Here is a 25,773-nt window from a genome sequence, read left to right as displayed (position 1 = left end):
CTTATCCTTTTTTTTTAGGCCGCGCCCTGTGACATGCAGGATCTTTGTTCCCCAACCAGGGATGGAACCCACGCCCCCTGCAATGGAATTTCAGAGTCCTAAACACTGGGCCACCAGGGAATTCCCCAACTCTTACATTTTTTGAAGTTTCAATTTTCCCTTGTTTGACTGTGGGGACTCTTCACATTGGCTCCTTGGACATGATCATAATAGTTTTCAATAGCATTCTTGCCAGCTGGTATGTCAAGGTGCTCCATTTTCTGCCACGGACTTTGAACCCTAGAATCAGCCATTTCCCCGAGGACTCCTGGTTTCTTTGAATGGGAAATGTTTCAAGACCACAACATAGTTGCTATTTCTAAGCCTCTTTAGTAGAATATATATTACCTTACAAGTTCATATTCATACTTCTGTTTTAAATTCAGAACGACATAGTTTTTACTTAACCTCTTCTAATATATTACATCTGTATCTTCTGTCTTCCACACCAAGAACCCTGGTTTCTTTGAATGGGAACTGTTTCAAGACCACAACATAGTTGCTATTTCTAAGCCTCTTTAGTAGAATATATATTACCTTACAAGTTCATATTCATACTTCTGTTTTAAATTCAGAACGACATAGTTTTTACTTAACCTCTTCTAATATATTACATCTGTATCTTCTGTCTTCCACACCAAGAACCCTGGTTCTCGAGGTAACAGGGGATGATAGAGTTAGCATATTCCATAGTTTTCATTTACTTTTTCCCACACGATACTAACAACCAACAACAGAATAACAATACTGGTTGTCTCAGAATAACAATACTGGGACTTCCCTGGTGGTCCAGTCGTTAAGACTCCGTGCTTCCACTACAGAGGGCATAGGTTCCATCTCTAGTCCCTCGTGCTGCATGGTGCAGCCAAAAAAACAAACAAAATAAAAACCAAAAAAAAACACAAAACTAATACTACTACGGATATTAATATTACTAATATTATCACCAATTACTAAAAGAATAGAAAAGCTATCTAACCTGACTGTGGTGCTTCTTCTTGTTTTTATTTAATGTTTAAAAAATATGACTGCTTTCTGAGATATCCTAACCCTGTTCCCCTCAACTACTTTTCATCTGGATCTCCTCTTTACTTCATCAGTGTTGTCCCTATCCTTAGCAGTTTTTATTCCAAGGCCAGTAGTTTCTCCTCAGGGGTATGTCCTGGAAGCGAGGTTTGGTTGGTCAGCATTGAGAATTCATATGCGTGAGACTGTTCCCACCCTTTCAGGTCTTACGAGGACTCCATTGCACTCATCTGCTATTGGAATGGACAAAACCCCTCCCAGTTTCATTTGCTATTCTCAGATTGGCTTTCCAGCAAATATCTGTTTCTCCTTGGGATTCTCCAAGTTTCTGGTTCATTGAATATCTAATTGATTGATTCCTCTCCTCTCTTGCATAGACTCTAATATCGTGGTCCTGTGGTTGTTGGTGATTTGTCCCCACCTGCTCATATTTTGTGGGGATAATTTATCATCTTGTTTTGTTGTAAGTGTTATCCATGGGTTTTAATTTTGTTTTTCAATTTCTCTGTTTGTATGTAGGGTTTTGAGAAGATCCAAAAACTATGCTGTTACTTCCTAGATGCCCAATATAACTTTCCATGGACTGAAATTTAATTATTTTTAAATGACACATTATGCTTTTTCAAAATAACTATTCTAAAATCATTTCACCCTTACAGAAAATTCTCAGAACAGTACGAAGGATTTTAGTTTGCCCTTTACACAGATTCTCTAATCAGTTGTTAACATTTTACCATATTTGTCTTATTCTCTCTCTTATCTCTTTCTCACTCAATTATTTTGTATGTGTAGTAAAATTCAGTAAAATCATTAAAATCGAGAAATTAAAATTGACACAAAACTACCATCCAACCCATAGCCTGCATTCGAATTTCACTAGTTACGTACCATTAAATCACCCGTTCCCTTTTAATCCTGGATCCAATAGAGGATCTTGTGTTATACCTAATTTTATGTGTCTTTAGTCTCCTTCTTGGAGCAGTTCCTCAGTTTTCCATGTCTTTCATGATGTTGACTATTTATTTATTTTTTGGCCACAGCACGCAACTTGCAGGACATCTTAGTTCTCTGACCAGGGATCAAACCCCAGGCCCACAGCAGTGAAAGCACCGAGTCCTAACCACTGGACTGCCAGAGATTTCCTGATATTGACTTTTTAAAAGAGAATAGGCCAGTTACTTTGTAGAACGTCCATCAATTGGAGTTTGCCTTATACTTATTATGATTGGATTCAGGTTATTCATCTTTTTGGAGAAGTACCAGAGACATGATGCTATGTTCTTCTCAGTGCATTATCAGGAGGCAAATTAGCAAGTGTTAATTTGTCCCATTTCTATCAGTGTTGACTATTATCATTTCATTAAAATGATGTCTGCCAAACTTCTTCATTGTAAAATTAATAAGTATCTTGTACTTATTAATTAATACATTGTTAATAAGTATTTTATGGAGAGCTACTTTGATGTTATGTAAATGTCCTGTTCCTCATCACATTTTCACTCCCAGTTTTCATGTCCGTTGTTGGTTCTTTGCTGAACCAATTATTACTATAATGGTTGGCAAATGGTGATATTCTAGTTCCATCATTCCTTCTACATTTATTAGTTGGCATTGTCGTACTCTAAAATAAAGCTTCTATTCTTACCCCATTTATGTATTTACATCTATTTACATCAGGATAGACCCATGGATTCCTTTTTTTTTTTTTGCGGTACGTGGGCCTCTCACTGTTGTGTCCTCTTCCGTTGCGGAGCACAGGCTCCGGACGTGCAGGCTCAGCGGCCATGGCTCACGGGCCCAGACGCTCCATGGCATGTGGGATCTTCCCAGACCGGGGCACGAACCCGTGTCCCCTGCATCGGCAGGCGGACTCTCAACCACTGCGCCACCAGGGAAGCCCCATGGATTCCTATTTTATCCAAAGAATCATAATCTGTTGCTTTCATTATTCATTTTAAGTTTAAATTGCCATAGGGACTTCCCTGGCGGTCCAGTGGTTAAGACTCTGTGCTTCCACTGCAGGGAGCCTGGGTTCAATCCCTGGCTGGGGAACTAAGATCCTGCAGGTCACACGGTGTGGCCCAAAAAAAAAAAAACGTTTAAATTGTCCCAGATTTAGCTGACAGAAACTCTTCAGTCTGGCTCTTGTCCTCATGAGCCTCATCATTTTTCACCACATGTCCTCATCATTTTTCGGGTACTTCTTTACTTTTATGCTCAACAAGATGTTCCAGGAACATAGTGTACTTTCCCTGTCCCAGCCCTGAATTCAACCATTTCTTCAAGGAGTTCTGGATCATCTTAGTGGAGAACGATATTCAGAAGCCACCCTCTGGGTGCTAGGAGTGCTCATTACTACTAGGGGATCACTTCTTCCAGGCCAAGTTTTCTTCCTTTCCACATTAAGTCTAGCTCCCACTGTCTCAATATACTTACTTAATCTTCCTGTGTGCCATCAATCTCCTGACCTAATGGCAGACTGAGACATCACCCGCCACTGAGGCCAACGTGTAGTGGAAATGAGGCCTCTCCCAATCAGCCAGCTCCATTGCTCTTCCCACTGTAACGTGTGAATTGCATTATACCAATACAAAGCAGATGAGATACTTTTCAACTCATTCCTATTCTTTATGCAAAAGAGAGTATATCTGAAACTTGGGATTCCATTCATATAATTTATCGTAATTTAAAAGATTCATTTTACTGTAGAAATTAATGTCATAAATATTATAACTCAAATTTTCTTACTGAAATTTCTGGTTTTGTGTTTATGTGTTTGTTATGACACAGTGAGAATATTTGCTCAACTGCTTTCTGGGTGTACATCAAACAGTCTAATAGGCGACACATGACCAGTAGGAAAAAAATATAGTGAGAATTTTAAAAAATTCAATTAGCCACAAAAATCACTTCTTGTACTGAAAGACTGATCTTAAAAAGCTAACACAGAGCACAATGATGTGAATGTGTTTATTAATACCACTGAACTGTACACTTAAAAATGACTAAGATGGTAAATTTTATATTATGTCTATTTCACCATAATAAAAAAAAATGGGGAAAAAAAAAAGCTAACACAGGGACTTCCCTGGTGGTCCGGTGAGTAAGACTCCACACTCCCCGTGCAGGGGGCCCAGGTTCGATCCCTGGCTGGGGATCTAGATCCCACATGCATGCCGCAACTAAGAAGCCCACATGCCACAACTAGGAGGCTGCATGCCACAACTGTGAGCCCGCATGCTGCACTAAAAGATCCCACATGCAGCAAGCAAGACCTGGCACAGCCAAAATAAACTAAAAAAAGGAAAAAAAGCTAACACAAATTTAACTCAATAAATGTGTCTCTAAAATATGAACAATGTTATTGTAAGCTTTGCCATAATCGATAGCTACTGTTTGCAGATAATAACTTTTATCTGTATGAGCATTACTGCTTATAAAACACTTAACAACTATTGATATTATCTCAATTAATCTTTTTCCAGCTCTGTGAAGTAGAAGATATTATCGCCATTTTACAGATAAGATCACAGGCTTATAGAGGTTATGCAACTTGTTAAGGACTGCCCAACTATTAGGTGGCAAAAATGGGATGTACACATAGTTCTTTTAACACATAACTTATTGTTTCCTTTTCACTATTTCATTCCTCTGAATTGGGATTTTTCTCTCATTTCACTCCTGTTGGCCAGATTACAAATGGATAACTACTTTCCCAAGTAATTTACTAATTAGCCTGAGGTTATTCAAGCAACTCAGATCTCATTTCTCCAGAGCAGCAGAGAGTGCTTGTCCCCCAATATTAATTTTCCCCTCATTCTACAGTAATAGAATGGTTAGCCGGGAAAATGGCCACCCAGAGTAAAGTTCATTCCCTAGCCTTGCTGGCAGGTAGGTATGATCATGTGGTAAGGTAGCCATGTGTGACAGCTTCTAGGAACCTTCCTTCACATGTGCCCCTTTGCCCTTTTTTGTTTGTCACTTCCTCCATCCTGCTGCCTGCAGGAGAGATCTTCCCTTGGACAATGAGAATTAGGGCTACCCCCTAGGAATGTCATTAGGGTGGTGAGCTAGAGCGAGACTTCTGGGTCCCAAGGACGTTATGGAGCAGAGCTGCTGTACCAATCCTGTGCTACAAAGTTCCAGACTCTTAATGGAGAGAGAGAGATTGAAAATTTCTACTTTGTTTAAGCTAATGGTACTTTGACTTGTCCAGTCACAACCTAGTTCAGTATCCGTTTGTGGAATCCTAGTTATCTTCCCAACATTTGTTTCAGCCTTCTGCCATTAGGAACCGGCCTGGTGGTGGAGTGAGATTGACCATAAACCCCACAACTAGAGGTCACATGACTGATTACCAGCCAACCTGGGTTATTGCAATGTGAGGTGGTAAGAGTGATTGGTTCAATGATGAGAACCCAAGGCAATCAGCTTATGGCTTTCCAACCTGGCCCTAGCAGTTGGTTCAGGTGTGATACAAACAGTGTGATGTTTGGGAGAAGGATGTAACCCTAGATGTAAACACTGAAGCAGGTAGCTTTAGAGAAACTGGGGTGAGGATATAGCTGGCTTGTGGAGGAAGGTGAACCAAGAGAAATGTGGGAAATGGTGTTTTCCCTAAGTTTGGACCAACCCTAAAGCCTGCCCATTTAGTGGTCTTTTCAGGAAAGTGAGCCAGCAAACTCAGTTACATTGGTTAAGATAATTTGAATTGGTTTTTATGTTATCTGCATCTAAAGACATCTTAACTAATATACCTTCCAATGGCTTCAGGATTATATCAGTATCCAATAATGTAAATCAACATTTCCAGGGAAGTTTTTTTTTTTTTTTTGCGGTACGCGGGCCTCTCACTGTTTTGGCCTCTCCCGTTGCGGAGCACAGGTTCTGGACGCGTAGGCTCAGTGGCTATGGCTCACGGGCCCAGACTCTCCGCGGCATGTGGGATCTTCCCGGACCGGGGCACGAACGCGTGTCCCCTGCATCGGCAGGCGGACTCTCAACCACTGCGCCACCAGGGAAGTACTTTTGACAGGAGGTCCTAATTTAACACAGCTTGTTCATATTGGTGACCCTGTTGCTTTATTCTCTAATTTTATTTTCAAAATCTTGAAGGATCCTTTTGCAAAGGCTGAGGTGTCTGTGTTAAAGTTCAAATGTAGGGACCCCCCCGGCAGTGCAGTGGTTAAGACTCCACGCTTCCACTGCAGTGGGTGCAGGTTCCATCCCTGGTTAGGGAACTAAGATCCCACATGCCCTGCAGTGCGGCCAGAAAAAAAAAAAAAAAATTCAAATGTAGAGTTCATCCTTTCTGGAAATATTCCTTGGTTTTCTTATGCTGTCTCATTTCTCACCTTTTTCTCTGCCAATTTTTCACATTGTTTCTGTACTGACCCCTTTATTTTATTTTCTCTGTTTTCTCTTCTAACTCCCTAAAGGTGGGCATGTCTTAATGTTTAGTCCTGGACCCCCTGATTTTCTTTTTTTTTTTTCGGGCCCAGCCGCTCCGCGGCATGTGGGATCCGGGGCACGAACCCGCATCCCCTGCATCGGCAGGCGGACTCTCAACCACTGCGCCACCAGGGAAGCCCCAGACCCCCTGATTTAATACGAAGTCTTTCTCAGAGGTGCTGCTCACTCTTATGACTTCAAGTCATGTCTTCGGCCTTCTCCTTTTGTTTCACGCCTCCATTTCCACCTCCACTACGAAGTACGGGAGCCACCTAAATGCAGTGTACCTAAAGCCTAAATAATTTTTCATCTAAAACAGCTCTCTCTAAGAAGTTTTCTATTTTTGCCTCTGCACCATCATTCTCTCAGTTTCTCAATTTCAAAACTTGTCATCCTTATGTTCTGCTTTCCCTTTTCTACCACATGTACCCTGTAACCAAAGTGTAGTTTCTTCCTTTGTGATGTTTTCAAGGACCACTACCCTGGCACAGACCTTCACACCCTCACATCTGGATAACTGCATTTATTTTCTAACTTGTCATCCTCTCTCTACACCTCCAATCTATTTTATATGTGAATTCTGAAAAACTGTCTTGCTAAAAAGCTGGGGCGAAGTAAGAGAGTGGCATGGACATATATACACTACCAAACGTAAAATAGCTAGCTAGTGGGAAGCAGCCGCATAGCACAGGGAGATCAGCTCGGTGCTTTGTGACCACCTAGAGGGGTGGGATAGGGAGGGTGGGAGGGAGACGCAAGAGGGAGGAGATATGGGGATATATGTATATGTACAGCTGATTCACTTTGTTATAAAGCAGAAACTAACACACCATTGTAAAGCAATTATACTCCAATAAAGATGTTAAAAAATAAAATAAATAAAAAGCTTTAAAGACTCCTTACAGCTTTTATCCTGGCATTCAAGGCCTCCCAAATTGGTGCTTGCTTACATCAACCAGCACAGGGGTGTACTCATTTCTTCCCAACTGCTGCATTTATATCTTCTTTGCTCACATCCTTCTCCACTTTCCGAAATGCCCTCTTCCTTATCCATTGTCTAATGTTTCTCCTTTAAAGCTAATCTCAAGTTCTGCTTCCTCAAGGAAGTAGTTTTTAGGGTGGTAGGATAGAGGCCGCTCTCCAACTCCTCCCTTTCTCTCCCAGAGTTAGATACATGTCAGGCCAGCCTAGTGGAAGACATCCAGCCTTTTAGTAAACCTTCTAGCAAGTGCAGGAAACAACTACAGGATTTTTAACCATATCTATGGATGATTGATTATTTTACGGATACCACAACCTGTGTGCAGACCACTAAGTTCTCTTTTTTCTCTTTCCATCTTGAGCCTCCAGGGTGGGAAACCCCAAGGGACTTGGTCAAAAGACTGACAACTGGCACAAGAAGAAATGGGTCCCTGAAGCCAGGGAAAGGGAGATTAAAAAACAAAAAACTCTGTAGCTATAGGGGAGGAGGCTTCTCTGATAAGGAGGTGGGGGAGGGAGAGGTCGAGATCTGGCTCCAGTGAAGGAATTTGGGGAGTAGAAACTGATATAAGAAAACAGGTCACTCCTGTATCTCCAGTGCTAGATGTTAAAGGCTGTTTTGCACCTTCTTTCAGTCTCTGTGAACTGGACCTGTCTCCAAGTGGTAAGACTACTTGGGGACAAGTACAGTACAATTTCCTCCTTTCTAGAATATCAATATAATGTATCGGTCAGCATGCTGGCCGGAAATAAATGGCACACTCAATGGGGTTAACTGAAGAGTTTATACAAGGACTATTGTCAGAGTTGTGGGCAGGGTTAAGGGCCCCGACACAGTGCTGGTGAAGTACCCAGGGATTAGCAACAGCTGAGAGCTGTTACCACCATAGATCTGAAAAGGCAAGGGAAGTGAGCAGTGTCAATAGAGACTCGGGGAGCTGGAACCATGGAAGAGAGACTCCCTGGCAGTAGGTGCGGCCATAGAGTAACATGACCTCTGCCAGAACCACGCAGGGTTGTAGACAATGAGTTCCCATATCTCTCCTTCCCTCCCTCCCATTATCAGGAGCAGTGCTTCTCTTTGGCTATTCCCAAGGGAGTACAGGGCATGCAGTCCTTGGAGGTCATCCTTCTAAGGCACAGAAAGCAGGGCAGAGAAGAGCAGATAATGGATTTGTGGTGAGCGGACCAACCCAGAGTACCTCACGCACTGGAGTTAGAACAGCGATTGTTCCCTATTCTGAATCCCACAGCACTTAGGCTTACATCCTCATTTCAGTTTTCAACAAACATCTCCTGAGCACTTTCCATAAATATTAGATGCTTTGGGATGAAATTAACCAGACGTGGGTCCCTTAGGAACTCAAATCTAATGGGCAAACCCTGGACATTTGGAATTTGCTTGGCTTTGGGGTGTGCAGAGGATTGCTCATTTCAGACTGCAGGAGCAGAGATGTGTTCAGAGATGTCTTCTCTTGGGATGTGAGTTTTATGTCAGGCTCCTTTTAGAACTAGAACATTAGTCCGGATATTGTGGCAAACCTGGCAATACCACAATGGCTTTTGCAAGAATCACCTCTGAATCAGGTGGTGTGGCTCTCTGTTCCCTGCTCTTGTCTCTCTCCCATCTTTTTAAAATTTTTTTTGGGGGGGCTACATCGAGTCTTAGTTTAGGCATGTGTGATCTTTCATTTCGGCATGCAGGCTCTTCGTTGTGGCACGCAGGTTTCTCTAGTTGTGGCGCTCAGGCTCAGTAGTTACAACATGCGGGCTTAGTTGCCCCGCAGCACGTGGGATCTTAGTTCCCTGACCAGGGATCAAACCTGTGTCCCCTGTGTTGGGAGGCAGATTGTTAACCACTGGACCACCAGGGAAGTCCCTTGTCTCTCTCTATTCTTGTAACCCTACTTTTCTCTGTTTGCTAACCGCTCATCTCTTTGTATGTCTCCCTCAGATTCCCTGAGACAGGGTTATACTGTGTCACTTTGACCCTCTATGCCCCTATTAGAGTTCTTCTATAAGCCACTTCAAGGGCAAATATTCTCCTTATGTTTAGTCTATAGATGAACCGTTATGTCCTGTGTAGCCAGGTCACATGATCCAAGTATGGCAACTGTAATGAGCATCTGTCATTCACGGCTGCCCCAAATCTTCTGATCATTCTCTCTCCATAATCATACTTCCTCACAGTAGAAATCCTGCCTTCAGTGTGGAACCATTTCCCTTTCCCAGCTTTCCTTCTTGTTAGGGTGCAGACATGTGATATAAATTCTGCTAACCAGATTCAAGACTTTGTTTCCGAATGGAGTTCTATGCACAAAGAGGGAGAGGTCAGGGTATGCATTTTGCAGCTGCAGATCCTAGCAAATGTGGTGTGATTCTGGAGCTGGTGAAGTGAACCATAGAAACAAAAGGAGATGGGCATCAACAGCTACTCTTACTCTGTATCCCAGTTCCAAAAAGCTTTTAGTCTCCCAGAGGCTGAGGACTATGGAAAGAAAAGAAAAGGCCATCAAAACAGTTGACGTCTCACAGCCAGAGGAAACTTCTTAAAATGCAAAGACTCCCTTCTGCCTCTGCTGTTGCCAAGCAAAGGTGTGACTGGGCTTTTCCGCTGTTCTAGGTGGAAGATATGGAACAGATAGGGCAGAGCTCAGTGCACAGCAGGGTCCAATCTACATCAGCTGATTCCCATCTGACCCAGAGATACACTGAGCTAGTCTAGCCCCACCTACCCTACATCCACTCACCCCAAGACACATGAGCAAATCTAGCCAAGATCAGCAGCACTGCCCAGATCAGCCCAGATCAGCTCACCCCCAGGTAACCTTGACACATGTAAGCAAGGCCAGCTAGGGACCATCAGACCTACTCATCCCTGACTAGTTAAAACCAGCCAGTTCCCAGATGACACACAGTTTCATTGTCAACAAGATTGAGCTACTCATTGAGCTGGACCAGACCTGGGTACCCCATGATTCAAGGACCAGGCTCTGCATTGAGGAGACGCTCACATGGCCCAATACTCCTGCCACTGAGAGGAGCATCTATCCAGCACACAACAGCCCCTAAGATTCTCACTCTGAACAGCAGCCCCTGAAGGGCTTCTGGGTCATCAATCATTTTACCACTATATACAGGCATAGTTTGAAAATCATGCTTTCTTTGATCCCAGCTGGACTGCACATTCTTGAAACGTGAAGACTTTGAAAATACCACTTGCTTCTCCCTTAGTTTTTTTTAAAAATTTATTTAATTTATTTTTGGCTGCGTTGGGTGCTCGTTGCTGCCCATGGGCTTTCTCTAGTTGCGGTGAGAGGGAGCTACTCTTCGTGGTGGTGCACGGGCTTCTCATTACGGTGGCTTCTCTTGTTGCAGAGCATGGGCTCTAGGTGCGTGGGCTTCAGTAGTTGTGGCATGCAGTCTCAGTAGTTGTGGCTCACGGGCTCTAGAGCACAGGCTCAGTAGTTGTGGTGCACAGGCTTAGTTGCTTCGTGGCATGTGGGATCTTCCTGGACCAGGGCTCGAACCCATGTCCCCTGCATTGGCAGGTGGACTCTTAACCACTGCGCCACCAGAGAAGCCCTCTCCCTTAGTTTTAAATGTAAAATTAGTGAAGTTGAAACTCTGTAACCCCTTCAGCACTTCTCACTCACATTCAAAGGCCAGCCAGACACAAACCAAGGAAGGGAGCTGAGAATAGGGAGTTTTCTGTGAGCTTTGTGCGCAGGGTAAGGCCTCCAAGGCCTCAGAATAAAATGTTTACTCAAAAAAGGGAGAGCCATTGGCTAATGTTTTACTGGCTCTTCTTCCCCGCCTCCATTGAGGTCTGTGCCTATTGCCAGCCACTGGTTTGGCTCTGGGCCAAATGATCTGGTGTCTTCTCTGCAGTTTGAGGTAGCTGGCAGGGTCCTGGGAACATGAAGTATTCCAAGAGATTCTCTGTGTCATACCAGTCCCAGAGACACTGTGCCAGGTGGTGGCAGCACACACAGAGGAATGCAGACCTGGCCCAGATCCTCATGGATTCCTGGAAATGATGTACTTATATTCATAGTCATAGTTTTAATTATTAAATGCTACTTTATGCAAGTAGACAGAAAGAACTGGCTACTGGAGTCTGTGCCCTTCTGGAGAAAGACATCTAGTTTTTGACAAGCTTAGCCTCATTCAAAAAGAATTTAGAAAAGGCTACATGCTGCATGATTCCAACCACATGACATTCTAGAAAAGGCAAAACTGCAGATACAATAAAAAGATCAGTGGTTGCCAGGGGTTGTGGAGCTAAAAGGAATGAATAGGTGGAGCACAGCAGAATGTTAGACCTGTGAAACTGTTCTGTATGAAACTGTAAGGAGGGTTACCTTTGTCAAAGCCCAAAGAATGTACAACACTAGGAGTGAAGCCTAATGTAAACTATGGACTCTCGGTGATAATGATGTGTCAGACTAGGTTCATCAGTTGTAGCAAATGGACCACTTTGGTGGGGGATGTTGATAATGGAGGGGTGTGTGCCTGCGTGTGAGAGAGAACAGGGGGTGTATGGTAACTTTCTGTCCCTTATGCTCAATTTTGCTGTGACCCTAAAAATGTTCTAAAAAAGAAATTTTATTAATTACAAAAAGCAATCTGAAACTTACAGAAAAGTTGCAAGTGCAATACAGATAACATTTTATCTTAAACCATTCAGGAGTAAGTTACCAACCTGATGCCCCAGCAACCCCAAATAGTTTAGGGGTCTGTATAGGACATTCTCCTTCATAGTCACAATACAACCATCAAAATCAGGAAATTAACACTGATAATACAAACCAATCCTGAGAGCTCATTAAATTTTTTTTTTTTTTTGCGGTACGCGGGCCTCTCACTGCCGTGGCCTCTCCCGTTGCGGAGCACAGGCTCCGGACGCGCAGACTCAGTGGCCATGGCTCACGGGCCCAGCCGCTCCGCGGCATGTGGGACCCTCCCGGACCGGGGCACGAACCCGCGTCCCCTGCATCAGCAGGCGGACCCCCAACCACTGCGCCACCAGGGAAGCCCAGAGCCCATTAAATTTTATCAAATGTCCCAGTAGTATCCTTTAATGCAAAATAAAAGATACAATTCAGGAAAAGAAAAAAAAATGTAGAAGCCTCAAATCAACTTTAATGGATGCCACATTTGAGGACAAATGATCAGAAATATAAAAACTGGAAATCATTAAAAAAGAGTTGGAAATTTCCGATGCTTTTGGGGGGCTTAAAGAAATTGAGAAAAGAAACGAAAGAAGAGAAACGTAAACACTTAAAACAAGTTGAGCTGATGATTGACATTAAGAAAGATTCAGTCTTTAGAATGTTACCAAGTTCTAGTTCACTCTGCTCCCCACAGGACAGGCCAATAAATCGGGAGACAAGGTGTTGAGGCAAGGAAGAGCGACTTTATTCAGAAAGCGGGCAGAAGGAGAAGATGGCAGACTAATGTCTCAAAATAACCATCTTATGGGGTCTGGGTGCCAGTTTCTTTTATACAACAGAGAGAGGGAGGAGGTGAGGAAGTAAAGTTAAAATGCCATTAGTTTTGCCTGGTTGGCCAGCATCGGGGATGGGATGTGTTACTTTCTTCTTTTCTGTAGCCATTCACAGGTGGGCAGGGTCAGATTGTCTCCCTGTGAGCTGAACAAAGGCACTTTAGTTTAAAATTCAGGCAGATGGGCTTCCCTGGTGGTGCAGTGGCTGAGAGTCCGCCTGCTGATGCAGGGGACACGGGTTCGTGCCCCGGTCCGGGAGGATCCCACATGTTGCAGAGCGGCTGGGCCTGTGAGCCATGGCCGCTGAGCCTGCGCGTCTGGAGCCTGTGCTCCGCAACGGGAGAGGCCCGCATACCGCAAAAAAAAAAAAAAAAAAAAAAAAAAAAAAAAATCTTAAAATTCAGGCAGAGGGGCAGGGTTCCCTGAGGCAGGCCATTATATATGATTATAATAACAGAAGCAACAAAAAGCAAAGTTAAATTCAAAGAAACAGATCCAACATGGAGTCAAAATTGGCTCTTCCCTGTTACAAGAAGAGGCATCAAAAAACCCCCACAGAATATCAAGTAACTGCAACCAAAACAGCCTTCAATATACATGACAAGAGTGAGAAACAATTTCAGAAGCACTAAAAGATGCTTTGAATGAAAATTCTGATTTTCAGGGAAACGTAAATCTGTACTCAGAAGAATAGAAAGGAAGAATGACCAAACTAATCCAACAGAAAAAAAAAAAGTTAGAATATGCTAAAATGCCCATGGAACAAGTTCTGGATGATAAAGTCAGAGCAAGGCTCTGGTGAGCGTGTGCTAACAATGAGCCATCAGGCTGCCATCCTTAAGACTACATACATGGTGGGCACTTGGAATTGGATATAACAAATGCTTTAGAAAATGTTCACCTCCTAGAAGATGAATAAAAGGGATTTTGAAGAAGTGGATCGATACATCTGAGTTAAATATTTATTTAAAACTTTTTAAAGAAAAGAGAAACCAAATGTACACTGAATTAATGGAAAAAGGTAAGTTACTTGATGCACTTAAGATCACATTAAAAGTCTGTAAATGTAAGTGCCTTTAAGTGAGAAAAAAAAAAACGAAACAGGGCAAGGGAGGGGCCCACAGTCTGGCTGAAGCTCCAAGTTCTTTCTGAACTGCATCAAGAAAACGAAATGAATTTTTACCAAATAACCATTTTACTCTCGGTAGATAGAGGAAAACCTTTTCAAAGCAGATGTGAAGATCAGCTATGCATGTGAAGAGCTGAAGTCCTACTAAATAGAAACCAAAGTTCTTTCAGAAAAATTCAAAAGAACTGCTGGCTATTATCAATGGTAGTTTATTTTCCATGAGAGAAAGGCTCATGTAATGGGTTGAGAGCTGCTGGCTGAGAGAAACTTTGATAATTTAAGAAGAGAAAAGCATGCTTTAAGACGTTTGGAAAAAGATCCTGATGTTCCTGGTCTTCCAAATAGGATATTTGGCAGAGATCCATGAGGGCCAGGGTCCTATATGGACCAAATGCCACCCCCAAGGGGTTGTTACCACATGCAAGTTCCTGGGCCCGATGCACAGTGAGGCCAAACAATCGGAAACATGGGAGTTTGGAGCAGAGAAAGGTTTATTGCAGGGCCAAGCAAGGAGAGTGGGTGGCTCATGCTCAAAACTCCCCCCTGAACTCCTCAGTGGTTTTGGGGGAGCTTCTATAGGTAAAATTTAGGGTGAGGGCTGCAGGGTGTATGACCTTCTCCTGATTGGTTGGTGGTGAGGTAACAGGGCTGTGTTCCAGGAATTCTGTTCTCAGCCAGAAGTTACCAGCCTCCTCCTGGGTGGGGGCCTTAGCTCCTGCAGAAGAACTCAAAGATATTATTATGTATATTCCTTGAGAAGGAACCGGGACTCTGCCCCAAGACTGTATTATTGTTTCCTGACTGCTCCTCCCTTGTTTCTGCATTCCCTCCCTTCCCTCCCTTCCCTCCCTTCCCTGATTAGCAACTGTTTGAATCTGCCCTTTGGAACTCAGGGAAAGTCCAAGAGGCTGAATGAATCCTATTTCCTACAAACAAGAAAGGGGTGGGAGGGGAGGGGTGGACAGAGAAAAGATTTGTACCCGGAAGGGCCCCACAGGGTCCTGCTCCGTTCCAGGGTCTGGATCCCAGAAAAAGGATCCACCCATAAGGCCAACTTCATCTTTTTTTTTTGGCCACGCTGCTCAGCTTGTGGGATTTTACTTTAGTTCCCAGACCAGGGATTGAACCTGGGCCCTCGGCAGTGAGAGCATGGAGTCCTAACCACTAGACAGCCAGGGAATTCCCAGGCCAACTTCATCTTGATATGAATCCTCTACCAGGAGCAAGACAGAGTTTTCCCGGTGCTCCTTACATTGACAGATGCTTAGGATCTTTTTTTTTTTTTTTTGGGTTCAACTTCCCACTGAACTGGGAGCCTCTGAGCCAGGCAGTTCCTCTCTCATCCTCCTTTCAGGATTTTGCAGGGGGGACACTTGGCAATTTCTAAGAAGTAGGTCCCCCTATTCTTCCCTTATTCTGGAAAGTAAGGACAAAGCTCCCCAGGAATTCTTCCCACCCTCCCCTGGGCAAATTCCTGACCCAGCACGTCCTCCACTGGCAGCAAGAAAGGTCTGTACACCAAGGCTCAGTCTCTATCCACACAGCCTGAAAACAAAGTGTATCACCTTCCAAGTTGATCTGCCCTCAATGAGTCTACTTTTGAAAATCCAAGACAACAGCAGGTTACTTTTTTTCTCTCTTCTAAAGTAAATTACATTTTTTTCTTTTAGTTTTATTGCTACTAAGTGATTATACAGTGGCTCAAATGGAGGCTCGATAGGATTATAAATTATTAGGGTAATGTTTTACAATGGTAGATCTTTAAAATGTGAATCTTTTAAAAATGTGAATCAATTGCTGGACTTCCCTGGTGGTCCAGTTGTTAAGAATCCGCCTTCCAATGCATGGGACATGGGTTCCATCCCTGGTCTGGGAACTAAGATCCCACATACCATGGGGCAACTAGGCCTGCATGCTGCAGCTACTGAGCCTGAGTGCCACAATTAGAGAAGGCCGCATGCCACAATGAAGAGCTCGCAGGCTGCAACAAAGATCCTGCGTGTCTCAACTAAGACCTGACACAGCCAAATAAAGTTTTTAAATAATCAATTGCTTTCATTTTACAACATTTGTAGATAGAATAATTATAATATTTTCATCTTTGTTAATAGATTCATTAAGATAATTCAAAACACACGAGTTTTTGCTTCTAAAATAATATTTGATTTTTTATTTTGTTTAACTGATTATACAATAGCTCAAATAGAAACTTAATAGGACTATAATTCTTTGTACACTACATAAATGTGAATCTTATTAATAAATTGTTTCCATCTTATTTGATTTCTAGCTAGTGTATGGTACTTTTGTATTGTTGTTTAACAAGTCTCTTCTATTGATCCAGAAAAAGCTTTTTTTTTTTTTTTTTGGTCTCTCTTACAGGGTGATTTTGAATTTTCTCATTTAGTTTCTCTGCTCTAGTTAAGTAGTTATACACTTGCTCAGAGATAAGCTTGATAGGATTATAATTCACAGGTAGTGTTTTATAAATGTATTATTTAAAAATGACTTTCACAAGTGAATGGTTTCCTTTTCTTCTATTTCTGGATGGTATAAGGACAACATTTCTGTCGTTTCTGTTTAACAAGTCTTCCATACATGAATTGTTGTAACAATTTTATATGAGATGTCTCACAACCAGAGGCATTTGAAACTCATAGTTTATTTCTCTACACCAAAGACTAAATTTACTCTAGTTATGAGACTGATAAGTCTAAATAAATTATTATTGCAAAAATGACCTAATTTCAAATATTAATTATTAGTAAAGTGGAAAAAGATATAATTCTATTTATAAGAGTGATATTTAAAAAATAAATTTTGGTTTAAAGAATAGAGTGGAAAAACAACAACAAAAAATAAATAATAATTTAAAAAAAATTTTAAAAACAAAAAAAATAGAAAAAAAATAAAGAATAGAGTGGAACTGAAACCGTGCACCTCAGATTGGGACTTGAACCCACGTGGCAGGACTCAAACCCAGCCAAAACCCACAGTCTTCCAACTGAGGTCACACACCTGGTTTCAGGACTTAATGAAGCTCAGGTTCTTGATGTCTCACTGCAGAAAGAATTCAGTAAGAGACAAAGTGATAGGTAAGAAGTGGATTTATTTAGAGAGAAGCACACTCCACAGACAGAGTGTAGGCCATCTCAGAAGGTGAGAAATGCACCAGGATATGGGGTTATAGGGGTGGGTAATTTCGCTAATGAGTGGGAGGAGTATTCCAGCTATTTTGGGAAGGGGCAGGGATTTCCAGGAATTGGGCCACTGCCCACTTTTTGATCCTTTTGGTCAGCCTTGGAACTGTCTTGGTGCCTGTGGGTGTGTCATTTAGCTTGCTGATGTGTTACAGTGAGCACATACTGAGGCTCAAGGTCTAGTGGAAGTTGACTTGTCCGCCATCTTGGACCCATTTGGTTCTAATCAGTTTCTGTCATGTCCTCGGGCTATGTCATTCTTTCAAAGGTTGTGCCCTGCCCCCTTCCCTCCCGTTTCAGAACAAGCAAAAACTGATGAAATTGTAGATAAGTCATGGTTTAATATAATGTTGGTTTTTCCTCATATTCTCATGAGGAAATGATCTTTGACTTAAGGCTCTATGGTATGTAAAAAAGCCCCAGGACGTAATTTATTGCTTTCTCACCCCTGACTGTAACTTCATCATCAAAAGCTCCTAAGGGTGGTTGCTGGAGCTGGCACTCAGGAGCTTGTGGGGGCCGATTATGCACGTCTCTTTCCAATTCCACGTTGTCTCTTCACATTAGTAGCTTGAAATTGGCCAGGGTGGGAGTATTTACACGAAGAAACAGGCACATGCTGTATGAATCAGAATCCCTGGAATAACCCTCCCCCACCCCCAAGAAACACTTTACCAGCAGATCCCTGGCCCTATAGCAGCAATTCTTAATCTTATTGTGCACCAGAATCACAAATGCCTGGGCTCCTCCTCCCAGAGATTCTGATTCAGTTGGTCGGGTGGCGCCTTGGCATCCTGCTCTTCAAAAACTCCCTGGGTGGGCTTCCCTGGTGGCGCAGTGGTTGAGAGTCCGCCTGCCAATGCAGGGGACGCGGGTTCACGCCCCGGTCCGGGAAGATCCCACGTGCCACGGAGTGGCTGGACGCGTGAGCTATGGCCGCAGAGGCTGCGCGTCTGGAGCCTGTGCTCCGCAACGGGAGAGGCCACAACAGTGAGAGGCCCGCGTACTGCAAAAAACAAAAACAAAAAAATAAAACACTGAAGGTGGGCTTCCCTGGTGGCGCAGTGGTTGAGAGTCCGCCTGCCGATGCAGGGGACACGGGTTCGTGCCCCGGTCCGGGAAGATCCCACATGCCACGGAGCGGCTGGGCCCGTGAACCATGGCCACTGAGCCTGCGCGTCCGGAGCTTGTGCTCCGCAACGGGAGAGGCCACAACAGTGAGAGGCCCGCGTACCGCAAACAAAACAAAACAAAACAAAAACTCCCTGGGTGATTCTAACGACAGCCAAGGTTCAGAACCACTGCCTATAAATACTTTCAACCAGCCTTTGATCTGTTTATTGTGCAAGAGACCTTTGGATGTTTCCTTAACACTTCTTTATGGAAAAATAAATCTACCCTATCAAGTCTGAGTTCTCATTTCCTGGGACCTCTCTTGAGAAGATTGTAGAATGCCTTGCACAGAGCCACAGGCTTTTCTCAGCTGGAAATCCCTCCTGAGGATGCTTGGGTATTATCAGTTCTCTCTCCCATCAGCTCTCTAACGTTATCACTGCATGGTTTCTTTATGCTGCACTGCTGCTTTTGACGTAAGTCCCTGGCACTAACTCATTTAAATAAGTAGAGCCTTTTCTTTTTCTTTTTTTTTATAAGACTTTTAAATCTTTCAGGCAAAAGTAAAAGGTTTTAATGATTAATCAGCTTTTTGTTTAGAGCTTACTGAGACTTCATTAGCCCTAACAATATGTTTGAAATTTATTTTGCATGAAGCATAGGGGTCAAGGGTTTGGGCACTTGGTGGGGTGACCATAGACAGTGCCTTTGCCACAGCTCCGTAAAGACACATGATGGAATCGTGTGGGTGTCTCCTTACATGCGTCTTAGCTCCTGTGCCCTCCAGAGTGCTTAGTCATTGAATGATGCTTTGTCATAAGTGAGACATATATTTCTGTGCTTTGTTTGTGTACAGCTCTAGAGGACATGGAACTAACCAGAAAAGAAGCTGATAGGGACTTCCCCGGTGGCGCAGTGGTTAAGAATCCGCCTGCCAATGCAGGGGACACGGGTTCGAGCCTTGGTCTGGGAAGATCCCACATGCTGTAGAGCAACAAAGCCCGTGCACCACAACTACTGAGCCTGCGCTCTAGAGCCCGTGAGCCACAAAAACTGAGCCCGTGTGCTGCAACTACTGAAGCCCGTGCGCCTAGAGCCTGTGCTCCACACAAAGGGAAGCCACTGCAATGAGAAGTCCACACACAGCAACGAAGTGTAGCCCCTCTTTGCCGCAACTAGAGAAAGCCCGCGTGCAGCAACAAAGACCCAATGCAGCCAAAAATAAATAAATTTATTCTTAAAAATTAAAAAAAAAAGAAGCTGATAGGAGGATGATTTAGGGATGAGAAGAGAACTTTGATACTCTGTCTCACTGCCAATTCTGTGTGTGCTTTTAAACCTCTTTATGGAAGCATTTGCCCCTAGAGTTCACATTCCAGGTGGCTTATAAATGCCTGAGATTTGTTATTGCCTTCTTGCTGGAAAAATGGAGCAGTAATGCCAGGGTAAGTAAAGACAGAAATCTTTTTTTTTTTTAACGTCTTTATTGGAGTATAATTGCTTTACAGTGGTGTGTTAGTTTCTGCTTTATAACAAAGTGAATCAGTTATACATATACATATGTTCCCATATCTCTTCCCTCTTGCGTCTCCCTCCCTCCCACCCTCCCTATCCCACCCCTCTAGGTGGTCACAAACCACTTAGCTGATCTCCCTGTGCTGTGCAGCTGCTTCCCGCTAGCTATCTATTTTACGTTTGGTAGTGTATATGTCCATGCCACTCTCTCACTTTGTCACAGCTTACCCTTCCCCCTCCCCATATCCTCAAGTCCATGCTCTAGTAGGTCTGTGTCTTTATTCCTGAAAGACAGAAATCGTAACTTCACTTCCTCCACTTAACAAAGAAGTATCATTTTTGTATAGTAAGACTTTTACATGTTTCACTAATAGTGTCATAAATACTTTAGGGGAAGAGGGGAAAAAAGAGGAATGAACTGAAGGTTTTTTGCTTTGCAGCAATATTACCTATAGGCAATAAGTAAGTTAATTGGTTTTCTTCCCAAGGGTATTCTTCACATCACAACGTCTTCTAAAATTTTCAAGTGAAAATTTTTCATTTACTTGTTACATTTATGAAATACATCTAAGATGCAAAAGAAAAATTCAGAATAATTTTACAAATATCTATGTATTCACCATTTTGATTTTTGCAAATATTAACAGTGAACCACTCATATTTGGTTCAGATATTTCCTTTCTTAAATAAATAAAATGTTCTGATATGATCAAAGTCCCTCTTTGTGCCTCTTTCTAATAGTTTCTTCTCCCTTTCTTCTCAGAAGTAACTATTATTCTGAAGTTGTTTTGGACCCTTCTCACCCATGTCTTTATACTTTTATTGCAATTGTAGCTGTCCATAAACAATACTTAGCATTGTTGTGTGTGTGTTTTATTTGCATGTTTTTAAGATTTGTGTAAATGGTAACGTATAGTGTGTATCCATCTGCAACTTGCTTTTATCACTGAACCAAATGTTTTCTGAGAATTACCATGTTGATACATATAGATCTAAATGATAATTCTAATACTGTTTCTTATTCCATTGTATGAATATATTCCTACATAGTCATCTATCCCCTATTTGTCCAGATCTCCTTTTCTTCTTTTTTTACACCTATAAATAAGGGCAAATTATATATACATGAAAATAATTTACTTTTCCTTAAGTATTTGAAAACAGCTTTCTTCTTCTTCGTCCTCGTCTTCTTCTTCCTCCTCCTCTTCCTTTTTCATTAGGTGCTAGTCATTCCTGCTCTGGATTTAAACTTGACTGACAGTTTTATAAAAATGACAAGGGTGGGCTTCCCTGGTGGCGCAGTGGTTGAGAGTCCGCCTGCCGATGCAGGGGACATGGGTTCGTGCCCCGGTCCGGGAAGATCCCACATGCCGCAGAGCGGTTGGGCCCGTGAGCCATGGCTGCTGAGCCTGCACGTCCAGAGCCTGTGCTCCACAACGGGAGAGGCCACAAGAGTGAGAGGCCCACGTACTGTAAAAAAAAAAAAAAAAAAAAACAAGACAAGGGTAAAAGAGAAGGGGGAGCCCATCTGGAATAAAATTTAAAGTTGGAAGGCTCAATTACTGCCTAAATGAATATTAAATTGTGCTTTTAAAACAAATAAGAAAACAACACTTGCCACAAGTTCATTAAATTGTAATTTAATATTTTTAAAAAAGATTCAAATAATTCATCTTTGACAACAATGCACAAATTATAGTCCAACACAGGATAAAACCCAGTGTTAATTTATAGCATCAGTGTCTCTGGAGAGAATATATAAGTCATTTTACCTTTGAGAAGGCACCGAGGAAAAATGTGAGCCTTTGAAAGGCCAACAGGCAGCGCTCCGGGCATGAAGACAAGTTAACCACTCAGGGAAGGATAACAGAGCTATGACCGTTGGAGAGGGTCATGCTCTTTAATTTGGTTTCATTTAGGTAAAATTGACAAGTTTGGCAATTGAAATAGCATTGCACTTAATGAAAAGATATTTTTACCTCTGAATATTTTGATATAGTCAATAAAATTGTTCTCATAGCTCATTCATTCACTGATTCCACAAATCAGTTTATGTCTTTAAAGAGCTCACAGAGGAGAAGGCAAGCTCTATACATAATAAAGTACACTGAAATGGTTTAAGTTAAATAGCAAAAGTGGAACAAGTTACCATGAAACATAGATTGGGAGGATGACAAATTTTGCTTAGGGATTCAGGGAATGAGTCACCGGAGTCGTGATATTGTAGTAGGTAAATAACATGTTTGTATGAACCACAGCACTTGTGTCTTCTCTGGGCAGCTGGATAGCCACCCTAATGTAAGGGCAATGGCGAAAAAGGTAAAAATGAAGAACACCAGTTTTATTCATTTTATGCCTCTTAGTCTAAGAGTGGCTTAACCAATAATTTTGGAGCTTGAAAAACAATTTTTTTTTCCTGTGATGTTCTAGCAAGGCTTTTATCATCAGAGTACAACTTCCTCCGCAAAGCAGGAAATTAAGAATCAGATGTGTCAACATAGAGAATAACTCATATGTGGAAATATATTTAGGACATTTCAGAGAAGTATTTAATGAACTTAAGAATGAGATTCTTACCACACATATTAACCACACATTGATTTTATTCAGAGAGTGGAGCTCTAGAGCTTTGCCAATACTGGAAATGTGAAAAAAATAATGCATGCAGCCATGCAAAAGTAGCCCCTGAGTAGCAGGGAATGCAGGAAGTCACTGAGAAAGAGAGAGGATTCAAACCTACCCTCAACATGTAGAGACTCGCATGGTATCATGTACGGACCAACAGGAGTCTTCTTCTCGACTAGCAATGTTTATAAAAGTCAAGTCATTTTGGTAAGAAAGTCAGGAAATATGAGAGGTATAGTGAGGTCAGAGGCAGAAGAGAGAAGGACAACATACAGGGAGCTGGAGAAGTGCAGCAGTAGTCAAAGGAACAGATGGCAAAGCCACGGGAGCAACGAATGGGGCCTTAAGGAGCATATAATCTGAATGTGAAAATGGGGGCTCCGAGATAAGAAAGCCAGAGTGGCTCTGAATGAGAGGGAGCAATCAGATGCTCCCACTCTTTCGTAAGGTCATTATGCCACTTTGGAGGCATGCTTTGTCTTTGTTGAGAGGAGGGGCACTGAAAGAAAGGACAAAACAGGCTCAATTTGCTTTAACAATACACGTATGTATTGTTGATCGCATGCGTCTTGCTGAAGGCCCACCAAAACATTACATATAACCCAGCAGTCTTAAGAAGGGGCAAGGAGTGAGGTGTGAAAAATTGGTGGGATTCTCTTAGAGTAACGGTCAACTCTAATACAGTAGGGTGATGGGGTCCGTGTGGTGGTGCATTCAAAAGAAGCCAACCACTGTATACTTTTCCAAGGAAAATATCTAGTTGATTAATTTAATATTAGTACAGTACTCGTTGATAAAACAAATGATTTAGCAAGGAAATGCTGGGAACTGAGCTCTGTACTTTTTGCAAAGTATCTTTGGTATTTCAAAGTAAGACTTGGCACTAAGAGCGTAGTTATGCCTGGTAGAAAATGTCAGCAAATTCTATAATTGCAGAATATGTTGGTGGCTTTTTTTTTAAAGAACTCACTTTTGAGCAAAATCTATGCCCTGGACCATTTTAGCAAGCTGATGTAACTACGTCCCTTTAACCAGGCAGCCTTTCCTTTGCTATGGCAGGTGCCTGTGAATTAGGTGTGCTGGAGCTGAGGAAGAATAAGGAGAGGCTGGCTAGTCTTGTGCTAATGCCACAGGCTCCCCCAGATTACATTTCAATGATTCGAAAATATCATTTTCTTAAAGATTTCAAAGTGTCACGAGTTCCTACTCATTTATTTAAAGACACAAACAGGGCTTCCCTGGTGGCGCAGTGGTTAAGAATCCACCTGCCAGTGCAGGGGACAAAGGCTCTATTCCTGGTCCGGGAAAATTCTACATGCCGTTGGAGCAACTAAGCCGGTGCGCCACAGCTACTGAGCCCACGTGACACAACTAGTGAAGCCCGCGTGCCTAGAGCCCGTGCTCCTCAAGAAGACAAGCCACTGCAATGAGAAGCCCACGGACTGCAACGAAGAGTTACCCCTGCTCTCCACAACTAGAGAAAGCCCGCGCTCAGCAACAAAGACCCAATGCAACCAAAGATAAACAAATAAACTTAATTAAAAAAATAAAGAACACAAACATGCATTAACAGAGATTCTTTTCCCACTGGTTTTATCAACTTCTAGTATCATTAGTTTAAGATTATTCCAGAAGCATAGCAAAACAAAAAATTTTTTTTTTCGGTACGCGGGCCTCTCACTGTTGTGTCCTCTCCCGTTGCGGAGCACAGGCTCCGGACGCGCAGGCTCAGCGACCATGGTTCACGGGCCCAGCCACTCCGTGGCATGTGGGATCTTCCCGGACCGGGGCACGAACCTGTGTCCCCTGCATCGGCAGGTGGACTCTCAACCACTGTGCCACCAGGGAAGCCCAACAAAATTATTTTATTATTAGGTTATGGTAGCACTTGCACCCAAAGAAATAGGTTAGTGTCTCTCCCCTCTGATTTATTTTCTATACGACAAACTCCCGCCCACAAATATATATTATATGTATCAGGATGTTTTCAGCTACTTTCAAATTTTTCAGGAAGTCCTATAAATGCCTTAAAAGTAATATAATTTATTATTTCATATAAAAAGAAGTCTCAAGGACTGTTTTAATCAGAAGTTCAACGATGTCATCAAGGATGCAAGTTACTTCCATCTTTCTGCTTTGCCATTCTCTCATGTTCTCTGCAGCTAACAACTCTCATGGTCCCAAGATGGCAGTCATAGTACCAGGCACCACATGCAGACACAATGACATCTAGCAGCAGATGAGGGACTTTTTCTACTTGTGTGTTTCTCTCTCTGTCTTATTGTCCCTAAATATAATTTTATTTAGGAAAGTAATGCATTTCAACCAAAAATGAACGTTTTTTATTTAAGGGTAAGAAAAGACATTTCCAGAAGTATCTCAGTAAACTACCCATTGCATTTCATTAGCTAGATTTGCATCACACACCTGTGCCTGAACCAGACCCTGACGAAGAGTTCGGGACCACACCGATTACTCTAGTGCAGTGTTCCCCGAGCTTAGCACCTTTGGCCTTTGGGGAGGGATAGTTCTTTGTGCTGGCAGTGCTGAACTGTACACTGTAGGCTGTTGAGCAGCACCCCTGGCCTCTCCTACTAGATGCCAATAGTACTTCCCCCCAAGTTGTGACAATCAGAAATATCTCCAGGCCTTGCTGAATGTCCCTTGGAGGACAAAATCAATCACCCCACTGAGAACCACTGGCTTAGGTCAATCATTATTCATCCCATGGATCTGGGTCCAGCTCCCCTGAAGCACACAGAAGGTGCCCCAAACCAGGATTCTGTTAGCAAGGAAGAAAAAGGAAATTGCTATTTTATAGACAGCCAATGGACTCCTCTCTGCCCCCACCATTTTCTTTCTTGTCATTTTTCAACAAACAGATCAGAGCCTTATTAAAAATATGAAAGATATAAGAATGAGTTACCTGGTATTACCCAACGAACACTAGTTCCCGTCTAAATGCCAAGTAGATAGTATAAATATACTTACAATCAATTGGTGAACCAGAAAATTTGATCAAGCGTAATTTGTGTTGAAGCACTAAAATCATGACTCGGTGGTTGGGTTCTGCAGGGTTCAGATGTTCCTACTTTTGGTCATTTTCTTGTACCGATACCTTAGATTCCGACTTTATTCAGGTTCTATTTCTAATGTATAAGACCTTCTACTCTTGTTGCTTTTAT

Source organism: Delphinus delphis, chromosome 2 (genome assembly GCF_949987515.2).
Source record: "Delphinus delphis chromosome 2, mDelDel1.2, whole genome shotgun sequence".
NCBI lineage: Eukaryota > Metazoa > Chordata > Mammalia > Artiodactyla > Delphinidae > Delphinus > Delphinus delphis.
Note: the sequence above shows the minus strand (reverse complement) of the source record.